General features: G+C 33.9%; 3 non-coding genes and 1 pseudogene across 3 annotated transcripts; all 4 read right to left on the bottom strand.

Annotated features, from left to right (window-relative positions):
• Nucleotides 1-401: 401 nt before the first annotated feature.
• Nucleotides 402-561, bottom strand: LOC113752668. The gene has a single exon (XR_003464891.1). It is a non-coding gene; the product is annotated as a U1 spliceosomal RNA (small nuclear RNA).
• Nucleotides 562-3,706: 3,145 nt separating this feature from the next.
• On the bottom strand, nucleotides 3,707-3,867 carry LOC113752955. The gene has a single exon (XR_003464937.1). It is a non-coding gene; the product is annotated as a U1 spliceosomal RNA (small nuclear RNA).
• A 5,464-nt stretch (nucleotides 3,868-9,331) lies between these two features.
• Nucleotides 9,332-9,492, bottom strand: LOC113753109. The gene has a single exon (XR_003464972.1). It is a non-coding gene; the product is annotated as a U1 spliceosomal RNA (small nuclear RNA).
• Nucleotides 9,493-12,178: 2,686 nt separating this feature from the next.
• Nucleotides 12,179-12,314, bottom strand: LOC113752892 (annotated as a pseudogene).
• Between the last annotated feature and the right edge of the window lie 2,611 nt (nucleotides 12,315-14,925).

The following is a 14,925-nucleotide window of genomic DNA, read 5'->3' as shown; positions in this document are numbered from 1 at the left end:
ACATGTACATTTAACGAGTCGAGTTCGAACACATTTTAAAGCTCGTTTTCCTAATGAGCTCGAGTCGAGCTCGGCTCGAATTAAACTCGAATCGAGCTCGGCAGCCAAATACTCGACTCGATTCGATTAACAGCTCTAGTTGAAGGTAGCAATTGACAGAAAAGTGGGTGGAGAGAGCTGGGGTATGGTGTTGAGTGAATAAGGAAGAAAGCTAACAGAAAAGTGGAGAGTCGCACAAAACAAAACTGAGGAAGAGGAGGCGAATGCAGATCCAACTTGACCATCAATATCATACCTTTTTGCAGACATACGGTCTTTCATGGCATTCTACAACAAAAACAAAAGAAAAATAAGACCATAGGCAGGCACGAACGCAGAGAAGATTTAACAACTAGAGATGGGTAGGGGCCGCGCGAACGCAGGCCCCCACTGCCACAAATTATGACGTTGGCTCTCCCACTTGGGGAGACCATAGGCAGGCACCCCTCCCAAGTGCAATGGAGGCCGCCAACCTAAGCCATGAGCCTTTTTGATCGCCCATCGCCCCGTCCAGGTAAGTATGTTTTACGTCGTCAAACCATAGCATTTTATAAGAGACCTCCAGCCGCCTTGCCTCTTTGTTTCTTCGATGTGGGAACTTGGGAACGAGCATGTTTGATTATAGCTCTGTTGTCTTTGCCTACTGGGATTCAGTTTTATGGGGTGTTTCCCATTCAAATTGCGAGATCTTCTTCTATAGTAAAAGGACTCCAACCTGCAATAAAATAAGCAAATGAATAAATAAATAATATTGCAATTTGATATGGTGGATTTTTTTTTTTATCTTTTTTAGTTTTGTAGCCATTTTTTAATAAGTAAATATGGTATTTCTATTTTTTGTCGCCAGAAGTTCTTTTTGTAGTTGCCCTGATAATGCGATTATTATTGCTAGCTGAGTTGGATGAATTTGCTTGGACATTGTAGAAATTAAATTTTTTGTGTTGTAATAGGTTCGTAGAATTGAGAGGAAACAATCAACCAAAGTTATCTTTGGAGAGAGATTAAACAATTCGTAATAATGTAAACATCTAAAATAATATAAAATCGAAGACCCTATTAGACTCTCTAAGAAAAATATTCCAAGAAGCAGGGGCATATTTAACGTGGGGGCACGGGCTCCCACTACCTCCCTCAAATTCCTATAATACTTATACAATTTTGATGTAATTTTAAGTGTGCCTCCAGAGTTTTCTTAGAAAAGATGTGAAAGAATTACGTAATTTTTTAAATTAGTTCATAAACTAAAATTCTAAAAAGATACGTGGGGCACAAATTTCATTTAAAATAAGATAAAAAAAGTCTTTTTATTTCAACTAGCAAATACCAATCATATCATTCACTTTCTTTGGGTCTCACTCCCCAATTTCCCTTCCCTCCACCGGTCCCCCATTTTTCCTCCACAACCGAGAGCCATTCTTACTTCCACAACTAAGTTAGTTATCAAAATATAAAAACTCGCAGTGAGCAATTGTAAATAGTTTAGTTTGTTTTTGAAATAAAATTATTATTACATTAATAATTTTGCATTTGTCTTTTTATGTTTTTCATGGAATATATGCATCATTTGTACTTGTTGGTGAATTTTTTTTTTTTTTTGCTTAAAAAACTGGAAAAACAATAGATAAAAAATTTGACTGTTGCTTTTGCCCCCACTAAGAATTTTTTCTGGTTCCGCCACTACCAAGAAGTGTTGTATATGTAGCCTACTAGACTCAGATTTTATTTGATAACTTAATTAATTCAGATCTTAACATGTTTAGACGTATTTGATAGTAAAAAATAGAACAAATCTTAATTAATTAAGTGGATCTGAGCTATGTAAGTAAAACTTACTCCAAAAATTAAGTGATAAACTATTCATTTATCATTTAATGCAAAATGTGCTCAAATGTTAGAATTTTAGTATTTACAATTCAATAAATTAATTGATTTAGATTTCAAGTATTAGAGTTCAAATTTCAGATTTCAATTTTATCAAACGCACCTTAGTAAATAAATTAAACTACGCATTAAATAGTAACCAATATACCAATTCCTAAAATAAGAAAACTACTAAAAACAGTTGATCTCAAAACAAAACTATTACAAATTAAATAGATACTTCTTGACTTGGTTTCCTTGTTCTCAAAAATCAAGAGCTATAATGATATTTTGAAAACGTAATTTGCAACAAATTCAGTAATGTGTACTTTGCGGATTTAGGGAAAGTTTTTCTTAAGTTTTGGTTCACAACAAAATTTTCTACTAGAATGAAAAAATTAAAGAAAAATCAAGAAGAAAAAGTGTCTCTCGGAACTTCAGTGGTTAAACAATAATAATAGGGATTTGCCTTCCTTGGAACATGATCAACTTTATGTCATTCTCCAACCTTTAATCCACAAGTAACTCTGTGCAATTAAATTTGAAGTTAATTCTGTCAAAGTTGATGGACTGAAATACCAGCCACATGCAAGGACTACTAGTCTCCAAGAATCAACCTTTTTTTAACACCAGGTAAAGTTAAACAAATAGAGATGCAAAGATGAAAGGCACTGGTATTTTTAGGGAGTTTTTGTAGTAACCTGGTGCCTTTTATTTTAATGAAATTTCAATATCTTTCGGAGAAAAAAAAAAGATGAAACATACTATTCCACCAAAAATAAAATGGAAAGGAAAGAAAAAATCAACCACTTTGGAAAAATCCAATAACTTAAGTGTCGTTTTACAAATGACTATATTGTTCTGTACAGAATAGGGACTAAAGGAATGGCTAATTTTCAATTACTAATGTAATTGATGGTCCAAATTGGAATAGAAAATTAAAAATTAAAACATGAAAATGTGCTACTACGCATCACAACTAGAGTTGTTAACATATCAAAACATGCAAGGACTACTAGAACTTCCAAGAATCAACCGCTTTTTAACACTAGGAAAACTTAAACAAATAGAGATGCAAAGATAAAAGATACTTTTCCACCAAAAATAAAATGGAAAAGAAAGAAAAAATCAACCACTTTTTTATCATTTTACAAACACTTTGTTGTTCTGTACTAAATAGGGGCCAAAGGAATGGACACTTTCCAATTATTGACGTAATTGGTGGTTTAAATTGGACTAGCAAATTAAGAATTAAAACATGGAAGTGCCTTGTTATGCATCACAATTAGGGCTGTTAACAAATCAAAACAAAGATTGATTATAATAAATAGATTGAAAAGTTTGATTTTGTAACAGAATAAATATGCAAAAGCTCAACATATTTGAGTCCGGCTCAAACTTGAGTTCAAACATAGGCGTGTATGTTAAAGGATATGAGGTCAAAACAAAATTTTAGGTGGTAAAATTTTCAAACAAGCTTTGAACAAAACATGAAATACTCGGCCATTCTCTACCTACACAAACTGGGACAAAGTTGAACTTTTATAAGTTATCCTAATATCAGACTGACTTTTACTCGTGTTGAGTTACAAAGACGTGGATGGATCAACAAATTATTTGCCAATTTCCTTTGTTATGAGACATGGATCAACCCTATTTGGCAATTTCCTTTAACCAAAAATATATCTCTACCTCTCAGAAACAATTCAAAAGAGCATCAATTGATCTTATACACCAATAGTTTCCACCAGACACATATTCTAGATGTGCTGCTGATATACTAAAGATTTGTTTCATGGAGGATTGGGCAGGGGCCGCTTGAACACAGGCCTCCGCTGCAACAAATTACGACGTTGCCTCTCCCACTTGGGGAGGCCATGGGGAGGCACCCCTCCAAAGTGCAATGGATGTCACCTACCTAAGCCATGAGCCTTCTTCATCGCCCATCAACCCCGTGCAGGCAAGTATGCTTCTAGTTGCCCGAAGCTGAGTATCTATATGCCTTTGTGTCCCCCTCTTTCTCTCAACGCTTCTGATGCGGGAAAAAAGAAGCCAGTAAGTAACCCGTCATTAGTCATCACCATTTCTGTCCATTTGTTATACGTTTAGAATACAAAGTAGAATCCGAATAGGAAGTATAACCAAAAATGTTTGAGATAGAAAAAGGAATATACTAAACTTCAAACTCCTGTATAAGTGAAATTTTAGCTTCTTTCTTTTTTTTCAAGTTCTCGAATAAACTAGAAACTTTGAAAAACGATATTAACTAATTGTGTGGAATGGGAAAAACTTCTCTTGAATTGTCAATTTAGTTCAGACTCTTGACAACTTATTTTCTTCTTTTCTTATTTGGGGCTTTTGTTTAGGTCATTATCTTGTGCTTTTTCTGTCGTTTGCCTCTCATTTAAAAATTTCTTACGTGTGCTGGAGAGGATGATTGATCTTTCCTTATTTATTGGGTATTATCCATATTAAATGCATTTTTTATTAAAAACAAGAAAAAGGGTACACAGCACACTAAAAATTTTTTTTTTAAAAAAAAGGGCAAATTCGAGCATTGTCCTTTTTTCCTTTCTTCTTTTTGATATGATCACAAGTAATAACATTGGAGGGATCTACACTTATGGATTACAAATATACAACGTTACAACTACCAACCACAAATAATGGAATGAAGACTAAACCAACGACTTCTATCATTTTACTGTTTTAAGTTGTTTTCTGCGGAATAGATAGGGACTTAATGGATTTCTACTTTCCAATAATTCGCATAATTATCAAAATTTGACTAGCAAATAATGAATTGAATATTCAGGGTTTTGATATGAATTTGGACAAAGCTCAAACGAAACAGTTAGCCCGACTCAACTCTGCTCATTACAAGTACTAATTCCAATCAGTATGTGTTGCGATTCAGTAAGTGCTGTATAAAATTGCTTTGTGTATGTACAAAGCCCTAATGGCAATGAATGTGTACAAAACTTGCTTGTGTGCGTACAAAGCTTCAAATCAATTACCAGATAACCATTGCAACTAGACGCTCACAGATAGTGAAAAGTTTTGAAAAAACAGAAAAACATATTTGGCGAATAAGTTGTTTAAAAAACGAACTTAGTGGATGTGTGTCTAACAAATAAATGCCTAGACAAATTAAAAAAAAAAAAGACGTAATGCAAGTGTGCATTTTATGGAAATATTGCTTCACTGAATGCACTGTTTACACTTCAGGAAGAGTACTGAAAAATACCACCCGTTGAGAATATTTTTTAAAAAGTCCCACTTTTTGGGAATTTATTCAAAAAATTAGAGGCTGTGTCTTTTAGATTACACGAACTTTTTAAGGAATTTACTCGAAGATCACAACATGTGTCCTTTAGTTTACATTAGTTACCTGCTTTTTCTTGTAAAGATATGATTTATATCTACCTGTATGTAGAGATGGCAATGGGTTGGTTAAAATCGAACATCCATTGGTATTCGACCCATTGGTTAATCCAAGCCATTATTCAACCCGATGGTTAATCTAATTGTACAACTAATTGATTATCCATTAGGATTTGGTCTTGATGAGAAGTTACTAATGAGTAACCCGATAGGGTTTGTTAAAAGGATCCTAAAAATTCGATACTAGATCCCTATTACCTCATATACATATATATATATGTATATATTAGTGCAAGTGGGATCTTTTGAATATGTATAGGTTGCAATTTTACAATTTGATTACACATCTCGTAATTTTATAACCCAATTAGATACAACTCTAACCTAACACAAATGAAATATGATTAAAAACAGAAGAATATTGATTTGCCCCTCATTAAATGTTGGATTTTTTTCATACAAGTTTGATGGCTTTACCTAAATTTAAAACTCAATATAATCTGTTAATTTAACATGATGTATGCATTGATTTTAGTTTTATAAAGGTTAATTTTCCTTTTTAGAACTATTGAGTTTAGTGGATAGAGGGTATTGGATAGGTAATCCAACCAACAAGTAAGAGGGTTTGGTAATAGGAATTAAAACTCGGTTTGGTAATATACTTAGATATGCAAGGAGAGTTTGAAAAGAAAGATTTTCGAGAGTACTTGACTCGCTGTCATCCCTACTTTATACCTTCAATGACAAAATAATAAGTTATTCCCATAAAAACACATGCTTGATACTGTTGAAAATCATGAGGATTGTGCAAGGGTTATGTGCACACAGGCCCTTGCGAGCAAAATTATGACTATGGCACTCCCGTTTGAGGAGACCATGACTAGGAATGACAATTGGGGTAGGTGCCCGCAGGGGTTAATGGGGCGGGGAGGGGGGGAATTTTTCCCCCCGTTAAGAAACGAAGCGGGGGACCTAAGCTATTTAGGGGAAAAAGAAAAAAAAAACCCTTGGTATGGGTGCCTGTATCTCAGTCTCCTTTCCCTGACATTGGTAGTACGTACTTTCAATTAATCTTTACTTGCTTGGAAGTAGTTCAAAGCTTTCTTGAGATCCATCTCTCTGCGTCTTACGGCCAAAAATCACTCCGTCTCAGAGGGAGAGTATACCCCTGCCCCACCACCCGTTAGAATATATATATATGTATGTATATATATATATATAATTTTATTTAATTAGTTGCAAACTTATAATAGTGATATTATGAGTTATAAATATATATAATGCATTTTAGTATATGTAATGTAATTGATATTATCAATTATACTAATAATTATACATGTCTACTAATAGAAATTATTAATTACTTATACTAAATTTATGAATACATTTATAATAAATTCCTAATTACACTTAATGCAATAACACATTTTTTCTCAAAAAAATACAATAATGACTTAGTGATTGTATTTATTTCAAAAGTGAAATCGTGACTATTTTAGTTATATCTATTTTATCATGTTAGATTGTATTCAAATAATTTTTATTTGATTGTTTTTATGAGTTTCAATTGTGAAATTACAATGCATAATGATTTGGTAATATATTGATATTTTTAGTACCTAATTATTTACTAAAATTTGACTACAATGAATTTAAATGCCAAATTTTCATTAACTCCGCGGGAGCACCCGCAGGGGAAGCGGGGCGGGGCCGGAGGAGCGGGGGACGAGGGAGGGGTTCCCCACCCTAAACCCGCCCCGTTGCAATTCCTACCATGGACTAGTACTAATTTGTGGTCACAACCTAAGCCATCTTCATAATCGCCCATTGACTCCATTCAGATAAGTATATTTTGCGCAGACATAGCTTTTTATAAGCACTTTGAATTGCCTTAAACCTATTTGTTAGTTGTGGTATGACTTATGTGGTATGCCGGTAAAGTTGTCAACTAGGTTTTTTGAGTTAGATTTTGTTAGGTTTTGACAAGTTCAAACTTAACTTATCCAAAAAAAAAAGCTAAAGTAATAAATTTCGGGCTTCGGACTTACCTTGTGGGGCACATACTCAGCTCACAAAAACATTAGGATTTTCGACCTATTAGCTCACAATTATCACGTAATTGTGTCTACATACCGATATAAATATCACATTATATCTTATTACTTTGATATATATATATATATTACAAACTATACTAATATGATTATTAATTATATACTCTATTACATAAAATTATTTTGACTGAGCGTTAATTGGGGCTAAATTTAATGAAGTCAAAACTTGGCTCACATTTAAGTTGAGCCTCATATATAAGCCCAATCTCTACCTGACCCTGATACGGAATCTACCCAGCAATGAAGTAGTTCAAGTTGTTTGGACCGAGTTTGTGATCATCAGGTTGTTGATCATCAAGTCAAGTGTCGTTTCCTTTAGTTGTTAGCTTGGCTTAGCTTTACAATTGTTAGTGTCGTTATTTTGTTAGCAAATTTCCGATTAATCCGTGATTAGTTTGGGGATTAGTGAGTCATTAGTTGATGGAAATAAATGGCTTAAGGCCATGTTAACCATAGTAAGCCATATTAAGGCCATGTTGGCCAAATTTTAAGAGTCCATTCTTAGTAGTTAATATTTAGTTAATTGAGTTCTAGTTTGATTAGGAGTTGAGTCGTATAAAATGCTATAAATATGCCTTAGTTTTTAACGTTTTTCACAAGTGAATAATATTGAGAAAATTTTCAGATTTTTTTCTTGTGAGAAAAAGCTCTCTTGGCTTGTAAAAGTCGTTCTTGAACATCTTAGAGTTGACTTAAGTTGTTTCGTCGATATATCAATTAAGTAATCAACTTAATTTGTCGCATTGTTCTACGTGTTAATCTTTCTTGAGTGGTCCAAGATAGATTAAAACATCTATCCCCAAACATTATACTTTAATCTAGATTCAGGGCTTGTGATTCACGTTCTCGGTTCGTTTTGATGTACTAAGAATCGTATCAAGCCCATTAACACATAAGGTCAGCCGAAATTTTTCAGATTGATCTTTACCACCCTACATTCCTGTCTATTCACAGCACTATATCATAGTTATTGGTAATTGACTCTCAAAGGACCTTAAAACCTACTAATTTTAGGGAGATTCTAATTTCCTTTTTGGATTTTGTGCCTTCAAGCTAAATCCACCATTACATGGTGCAATAAGTACTCTTCACCTTTAGATACTAATATGTTTAAAAATGGTAAATTTAAACCAATATCATTATTGAGGGATATTATTGAGAGAATAGTACGTAAAGAGACAAAAGAATTTTCACTAAATATAACATCATGATGACAACGATGACGACGACGACGATGATGACCACGATGACAATAGTAATAATGACAATAATAATAATTAATAATAGTAACAATAATAATAATCACAACAATAATGATAATAAATTGATAAAATAAGTTTCCAAAAAGCTCAATAAATGAATTGACAAATATGGCACTGCACAAATTGCCTCGGTTCTTATAGTAGTTAAAATTTTCGCCTAAAATCAGGTCATATAATCTTTTTTTAAAATTTTTTATAAGAGATTTAAGAAACGAGGACAGAAATATAAAAATTTAAATCAAGGATCTCTAGTTTATCTGTCCTAACCATTAAACCATAATATATACACACTAGTTTCTATGTCCCAAATCGAGTTAGGTATATGTCCTCTTTATCACTTTTAGACTACTTACGTAATACTATTTCCTAGTTATTATTTTCCATCATTTTGTTGCCAAATTTCCTATTTCACCATGATAAAAAAATCTATTTTCCTCTTTCTTTTTTTTTTGCCCATCTTCAGCTGCACATTACTGTGATGCACGTGAATATGACTTCCATGCCTATAAAACATAATGCAGATCCAACTTGACCATCAATATCATACCTTTTTGCAGACATATGGTCTTTCATGGCATTCTACAACAAAAACAATGGTTTCAGACTTTCATGGCTGTGGAACCAAAGAGGAATAAGACCAAAACCCAGGGAAGATTTAACAACTAGAGATGGGCAGGGGCCGCGCGAACGCAGGCCCCCACTGCCACAAATTATGACGTTGGCTCTCCCACTTGGGGAGACCATAGGCAGGCACCCCTCCCAAGTGCAATGGAGGTCACCAACCTAAGCCATGAGCCTTCTTGATCGCTCATAGACCCCGTCCAGGTAAGTATGTTTTACGTCGTCAAACCATAGCATTTTATAAGTGTCCTCCAGCCGCCTTGCCTCTTTGTTTCTTCGATGTGGGAACTTGGGAACAAGCATGTTTGATTATAGCTCCGTTGTCTTTGCCTACTGGGATTCAGTTTTATGGTGTGTTTCCCATTCAAATTGCGAGATCTTCTTCTATAGTAAAAAGACTCCAACCTGCAATAAAATAAGCAAATGAATAAATAAATAATATTGCAATTTGATATGGTGGATTTTTTTTTTCTCTTTTTTAGTTTTGTAGCCATTTTTTAATAAGTAAATATGGTATTTCTATTTTTTGTCGCCAGAAGTTCTTTTTGTAGTTGCCCTGATAATGAGATTATTATTGCTAGCTGAGTTGGATGAATTTGCTTGGACATTGTAGAAATAAATTTTTGGTGTTGTAATAGGTTCGTAGAATTGGGAGGAAACAATCAACCAAAGTTATCTTTGGAGAGAGATTAAACAATTCGTAATAATGTAAACATCTAAAATAATATAAAATCGAAAACCCTATTAGACTCTAAGAAAAATATTCCAAGAAGTGGTGTATATGTAGCCTACTAGACTCAGATTCTGTTTGATAACTTAATTTATCATTTAAACTTAATTAATTCAGATCTTAATATGTTTAGACGTATTTGATAATAAAAAATAGAACAAATCTTAAATAATTAAGTGGATGTGAGCTATGTAAGTGAAACTTATTCCAAAAATTAAGTGATAAACTATTCATTTATCATTTAATGCAAATGTGTTCAAATATTAGAATTTTAGTATTTACAATTCAATAAATTAATAGATTCAGATTTCAAGTATTAGAGTTCAAATTTCAGATTTCAATTTTATCAAACGCACCTTAGTAAATAAATTAAACTACACATTAAATAATAATCAATATACCAATTCCTAAAATAAGAAAACTACTAAAAACAGTTGATCTCAACAAAACTATTACAAATTAAATAGATACTTCTTGACTTGGTTTCCTTGTTCTCAAAAATCAAGAGCTATAATGATATTTTGAAAATGTAATTTGCAACAAATTCAGCAATGTGTACTTTGAGGATTTAGGGCAAGTTTTTCTTAAGCTTTGGTCCACAACAAAATTTTCTACTAAAATGAAAAAATTAAAGAAAAATCAAGAAGAAAAAGAGTCTCTCGAAACTTTCATTGATTAATAGGGTGTTTGCCTTCATAGGAACATGATCAATTTTTTGTTATTCTCCAACCTCCAATCCACAAGTAACTTTGTGCAATTAAATTTGAAGTTAATTCTCTCGAAGTTGATGGACTGAAATACCAGCCACATGCACGGACTACTAGTCCCCAAGGATCAACCGCTTTTTAACACCAGGTAAAGTTAAACAAATAGAGATGCAAAAATGAAAGGCACTTGTTTTTTGAGGGAGTTTTTGTAGTTATCTGGTGCCTCTTGTTTTAATGAAATCTCAATATCTTTCGGGGGAAAAAAAGATGAAAGACACTGTTCCACCAAAAATAAAATGGAAAGGAAAGAAAAAATCAACCACTTTGGAAAAATCCAATAACTTAAGTGTCGTTTTACAAAGACTATATATTGTTCTGTACAGAATAGGGATCAAAGGAATGGCTAATTTCCAATTACTGACATAATTGATGGTCTAAATTGGTATAGCAAATTAAGAATTAAAGCATGAAAATGTGTTACTACTAGGGGTGTTCATGAATCGAGCCGCTCTCGTCAATATCGAACTCGAGTCGAGTTTGAGCTAATTAAGTCGATCTCGAGCTCAAAAACATTAAGCTCGTTGGCTTGCGAGCGGCTCGCGAGCTCAATTATATATTTTTTTTATTTTTTATTTTTTATTTTAATAATAAAATTACATATATATCCCTAATATTTTATTATTTATTAAAAAATTATTATTTTATTCATTTTTAAAAATAAATATTTATTTTTTATTTTTTAAAAATAAAATAATAATTATTTTTTTTTTATTTTTTAAACTCGAACTCGACTCGAATTTGAGTCGAGCTCGAGCTCGAGCTTGATATTTTGAGCTCGTCAAGTTCGAGCTCGGCTCGATTAGGCCAAAGCTCGGCTCGAGCTCGACTCGTTTGCACCCTAGTTGCTACGCATCACAAGTCTAGAGCTGTTAACATATCCAAACAAAGCTTGACTACAATAAATAGGTTGAAAAGTAAAGTTTTATTTTGTAACCGAGTAAATATGCTAATTTGAGCTCCACATATTTGAGCCAAGTTCAAACTTAGAGCTTGAGCTTTATGCATTTGTTACAGGAAATGAGATTCAACTAATGACGATGATATATATACTAAATGTAACATGAATCTAACGGCGATGGTGTATATACTAAATGTGCGACGGTGATATTGCATATGTTATCGGTGTATTCAAAAATTTTAGGTCGTAAAATTCAAAACATGAAATATCGTTGTCTACCTACACAAACTCGGACAAAACTGAACTTCTATGGATTTATCCTAGCATTAGACTGAGTTTTCTGATTGATGTCTGAGTATAAACGCTTGACATCTTGAGTTAAAGAGACATAGGATCAATAAATTATCTGGTAATTTCCTTTTAACAAAAAATATATCTCAGACTCTCAGAAACTGTTCAACAGAAAATAAATTGTTCATAAAGATTTGTATCATGAGGATCGGGCAGGAGCCGCGCGAACGCAGGCTCCCACTGCAACAAATTATGATGTTGGCAGGCGCCCCTCCAAGGCGCAATGGAGGCCACCTACCTAAGCCATGAGCCTTCTTGATCGCCCATCGACCCCATCCAGGTAAGTAAGTATAAAGTTATTCTTTTGGCTCTGATTTGTATAAATTTCTTCAATGGCCTGCACAGGATGGTTTATTTTTCTTAATTTATTGGCTATTGTCCATATTACTTCCTTTCTTATCCCCAAAAGAACAATGTACAGAAGAAATAAAAATTTGAAGATTTTTGTCTTGGAAGGCCTAGAAGGACCTCACATAGCACATGAAACAAAAAAATGAATGGGCAAATTGGAGCATTGATACATTTTCTTTATCCGAGAGTTTACAAATTAACACATGGGAAGACTCCGACTCACTGTATAATGCAGAAAAATTTTCTGATCAGGTTATCTAATCTTTAGCTCTTTCCGCTTCCATTCCCTAAACAATTGAATCGTAGTAGTTTCATCTTCAAGTCCTAGACAACAGCTAATTCACAGAAATATATGCAGTCAAACCACAAAGGCATTAGGGAAGAAAAGAAGCAAGAAAATTTGTGCCCAAAAGAATCTGATACAGCGAAAATTGCATCATGTACAGGCTATAATAGACATCCAAAGTTGTCTGTAAGAGTTCATTGCCTCCGAAAATGTACTACATATACACAAATTTCCTCCAAACAATCTTCAATGACACCGTGCCAAACTTCTCAAAGGGCAGCTGAGAATGGATCTGATTGTATCTTATTTTTAGTCCTCTACCCTTTTCTCCCCCAACTCGGACAAAAAGAAACAAGACAAGGAGAAGTAAGGATAGCATTCTTCTCTAAAGTTTCATCTGCAAAAATGCAAATGATGCATCTGCAAAAAGTTTCATCTGCAACGTGTTTTCTAACTGTACAAAGCAGGACAGCTCATCTTAAGCAGTAGTTCTTGCCTGCAGTGAGTCTAATTCTTTAAATCACTAGGTGCAAATCTTAGAATACAGTTCTTTTGCTGTCCATGTTACTTCTGCGAGGCTTTCAAGAGAAGCAGCAATGTCCTCAGCCATTGTCATCAATAAAAGCCTACATTCTGGAACCCAAAAACATGAACCATATTAATAGGAGATATTACGAAGTTCAGATACATGCATACTTGGTACTTGTAGCATGCGATTTTCAACTAGAGATCAAATCCAAGAAGTTCTAACTCCAAGAAATGAGATTAAATAGTAATGCTTATTGCAAAGATTATCAGAATATTAAAAAAATTAGTAGTAAAAAGCAAGCAGGGCTTCTGTGCTATCTATTGAAGGTGTTGTCTCTCAAACATTTTCTGTTATGAATGTCATCAAAGATTACTAGGAAAAGGAAAGTAACTTGGAGAAGTATATAAAACACTCTTGTGGAAAACTAAACTCGTGAATCTATCAGGGAAGTTACTTGTTACATGTGCTTCATGTGTCACGTCTGTATCAAGCAAGCTTCCGTGTACCTTATTCAACTTTTTGGATTTTAATAGAGAGATATAAAGATTAGCAAGTAAGAAATCCAATAAATCCATGAAGGATCCAAGGCTATATTAATCAAAACAGAAAAATCTTTCTCAAAAATATTTTTGTGCAGCTATATTACTGATAAGAACTTTCTGTACAAGAAAACTGACCTGGAAACTTGCTGAAATTAAGCAGAGACATAGAAGCAAGAATCTTGTGCTCAACCAGCTCATTCTCGAGGCAACCTTTAAGCCCAGTGATTAGAGCTGAAAAGGCAGATAGCTGAAACTCAGCTTCAGCTAATGAAACAAGAGCTGAGCTCAACCATGCCACTGTGGTCAGGCACACTCTCACCAGATCAGGGTTTTCAGAAACTAAACACCTGGCTGTAGCTGCCAAAAAGGATTTGTGCCCATCTCCAAGAAGTGAAGCTGACAAATTCATCAACCATTTCTCCCGGGCTTTTTCTTCGTCAACAGCCTCCATCTGCTGATTTACTTTCAAGGAGTGTTATTGTTACTTTGCTATACAACGAAATTTGCTAACAATGATTCTAGCAAACAATAGCGGTCAACTTCCCCATTCATCATTCTATTCTGCTTAACAGTGATGGCAGTGGGAGGCGAGATATCAAGATGGATGATAAAGAGAAGGAAAGCATCAAAGGTCAAAATCATCATCACAATCAATCAAAAAGGTAGCACTTTGAAATAAGTAAAATTTGTTGAAACTGTGGTGAACTTAAAAATCATATAAGAAGACACAAAACTAAGCAGATTAATTATAAAGAGATACTTGATGTTCTCCACAATTTGTTCCATAACATGCCAAATTTCTTTACTTTTTAAGGCTCCTCAAAAAGAAATAAGCAAACGAGTGTATTATCACATGTTGCAAGCTTAAATGTGGAAACTTCACTCCAAAGAGACTATACTCAATGGATATACAGAACACCAATGTAAACAAGAAGCTTATCTTTGCTATTTCTAAGCTTCTGTTAGGATATAAGACGGTGGAGGAAGAAAATGAGGGATAAATATACAGTGATAGACCAACATACCATGATAATACTTTCATCAACAAATATATTGTTTTCATTTTCAGGAGAATCATATACTGGTCCATCGAGAAATCCAGCCTGCTTAAGCATCCAATCCTCTGTCATGATCTTCCCAGCAAACGAAAAGTGTCCTCCCAAGATAAGGAGTGCTCTGCAACACTTCATT

This window comes from Coffea eugenioides, chromosome 1 (genome assembly GCF_003713205.1).
Source record: "Coffea eugenioides isolate CCC68of chromosome 1, Ceug_1.0, whole genome shotgun sequence".
NCBI lineage: Eukaryota > Viridiplantae > Streptophyta > Magnoliopsida > Gentianales > Rubiaceae > Coffea > Coffea eugenioides.
Note: the sequence above shows the minus strand (reverse complement) of the source record. Positions and strands in the feature narration are given on the sequence as shown.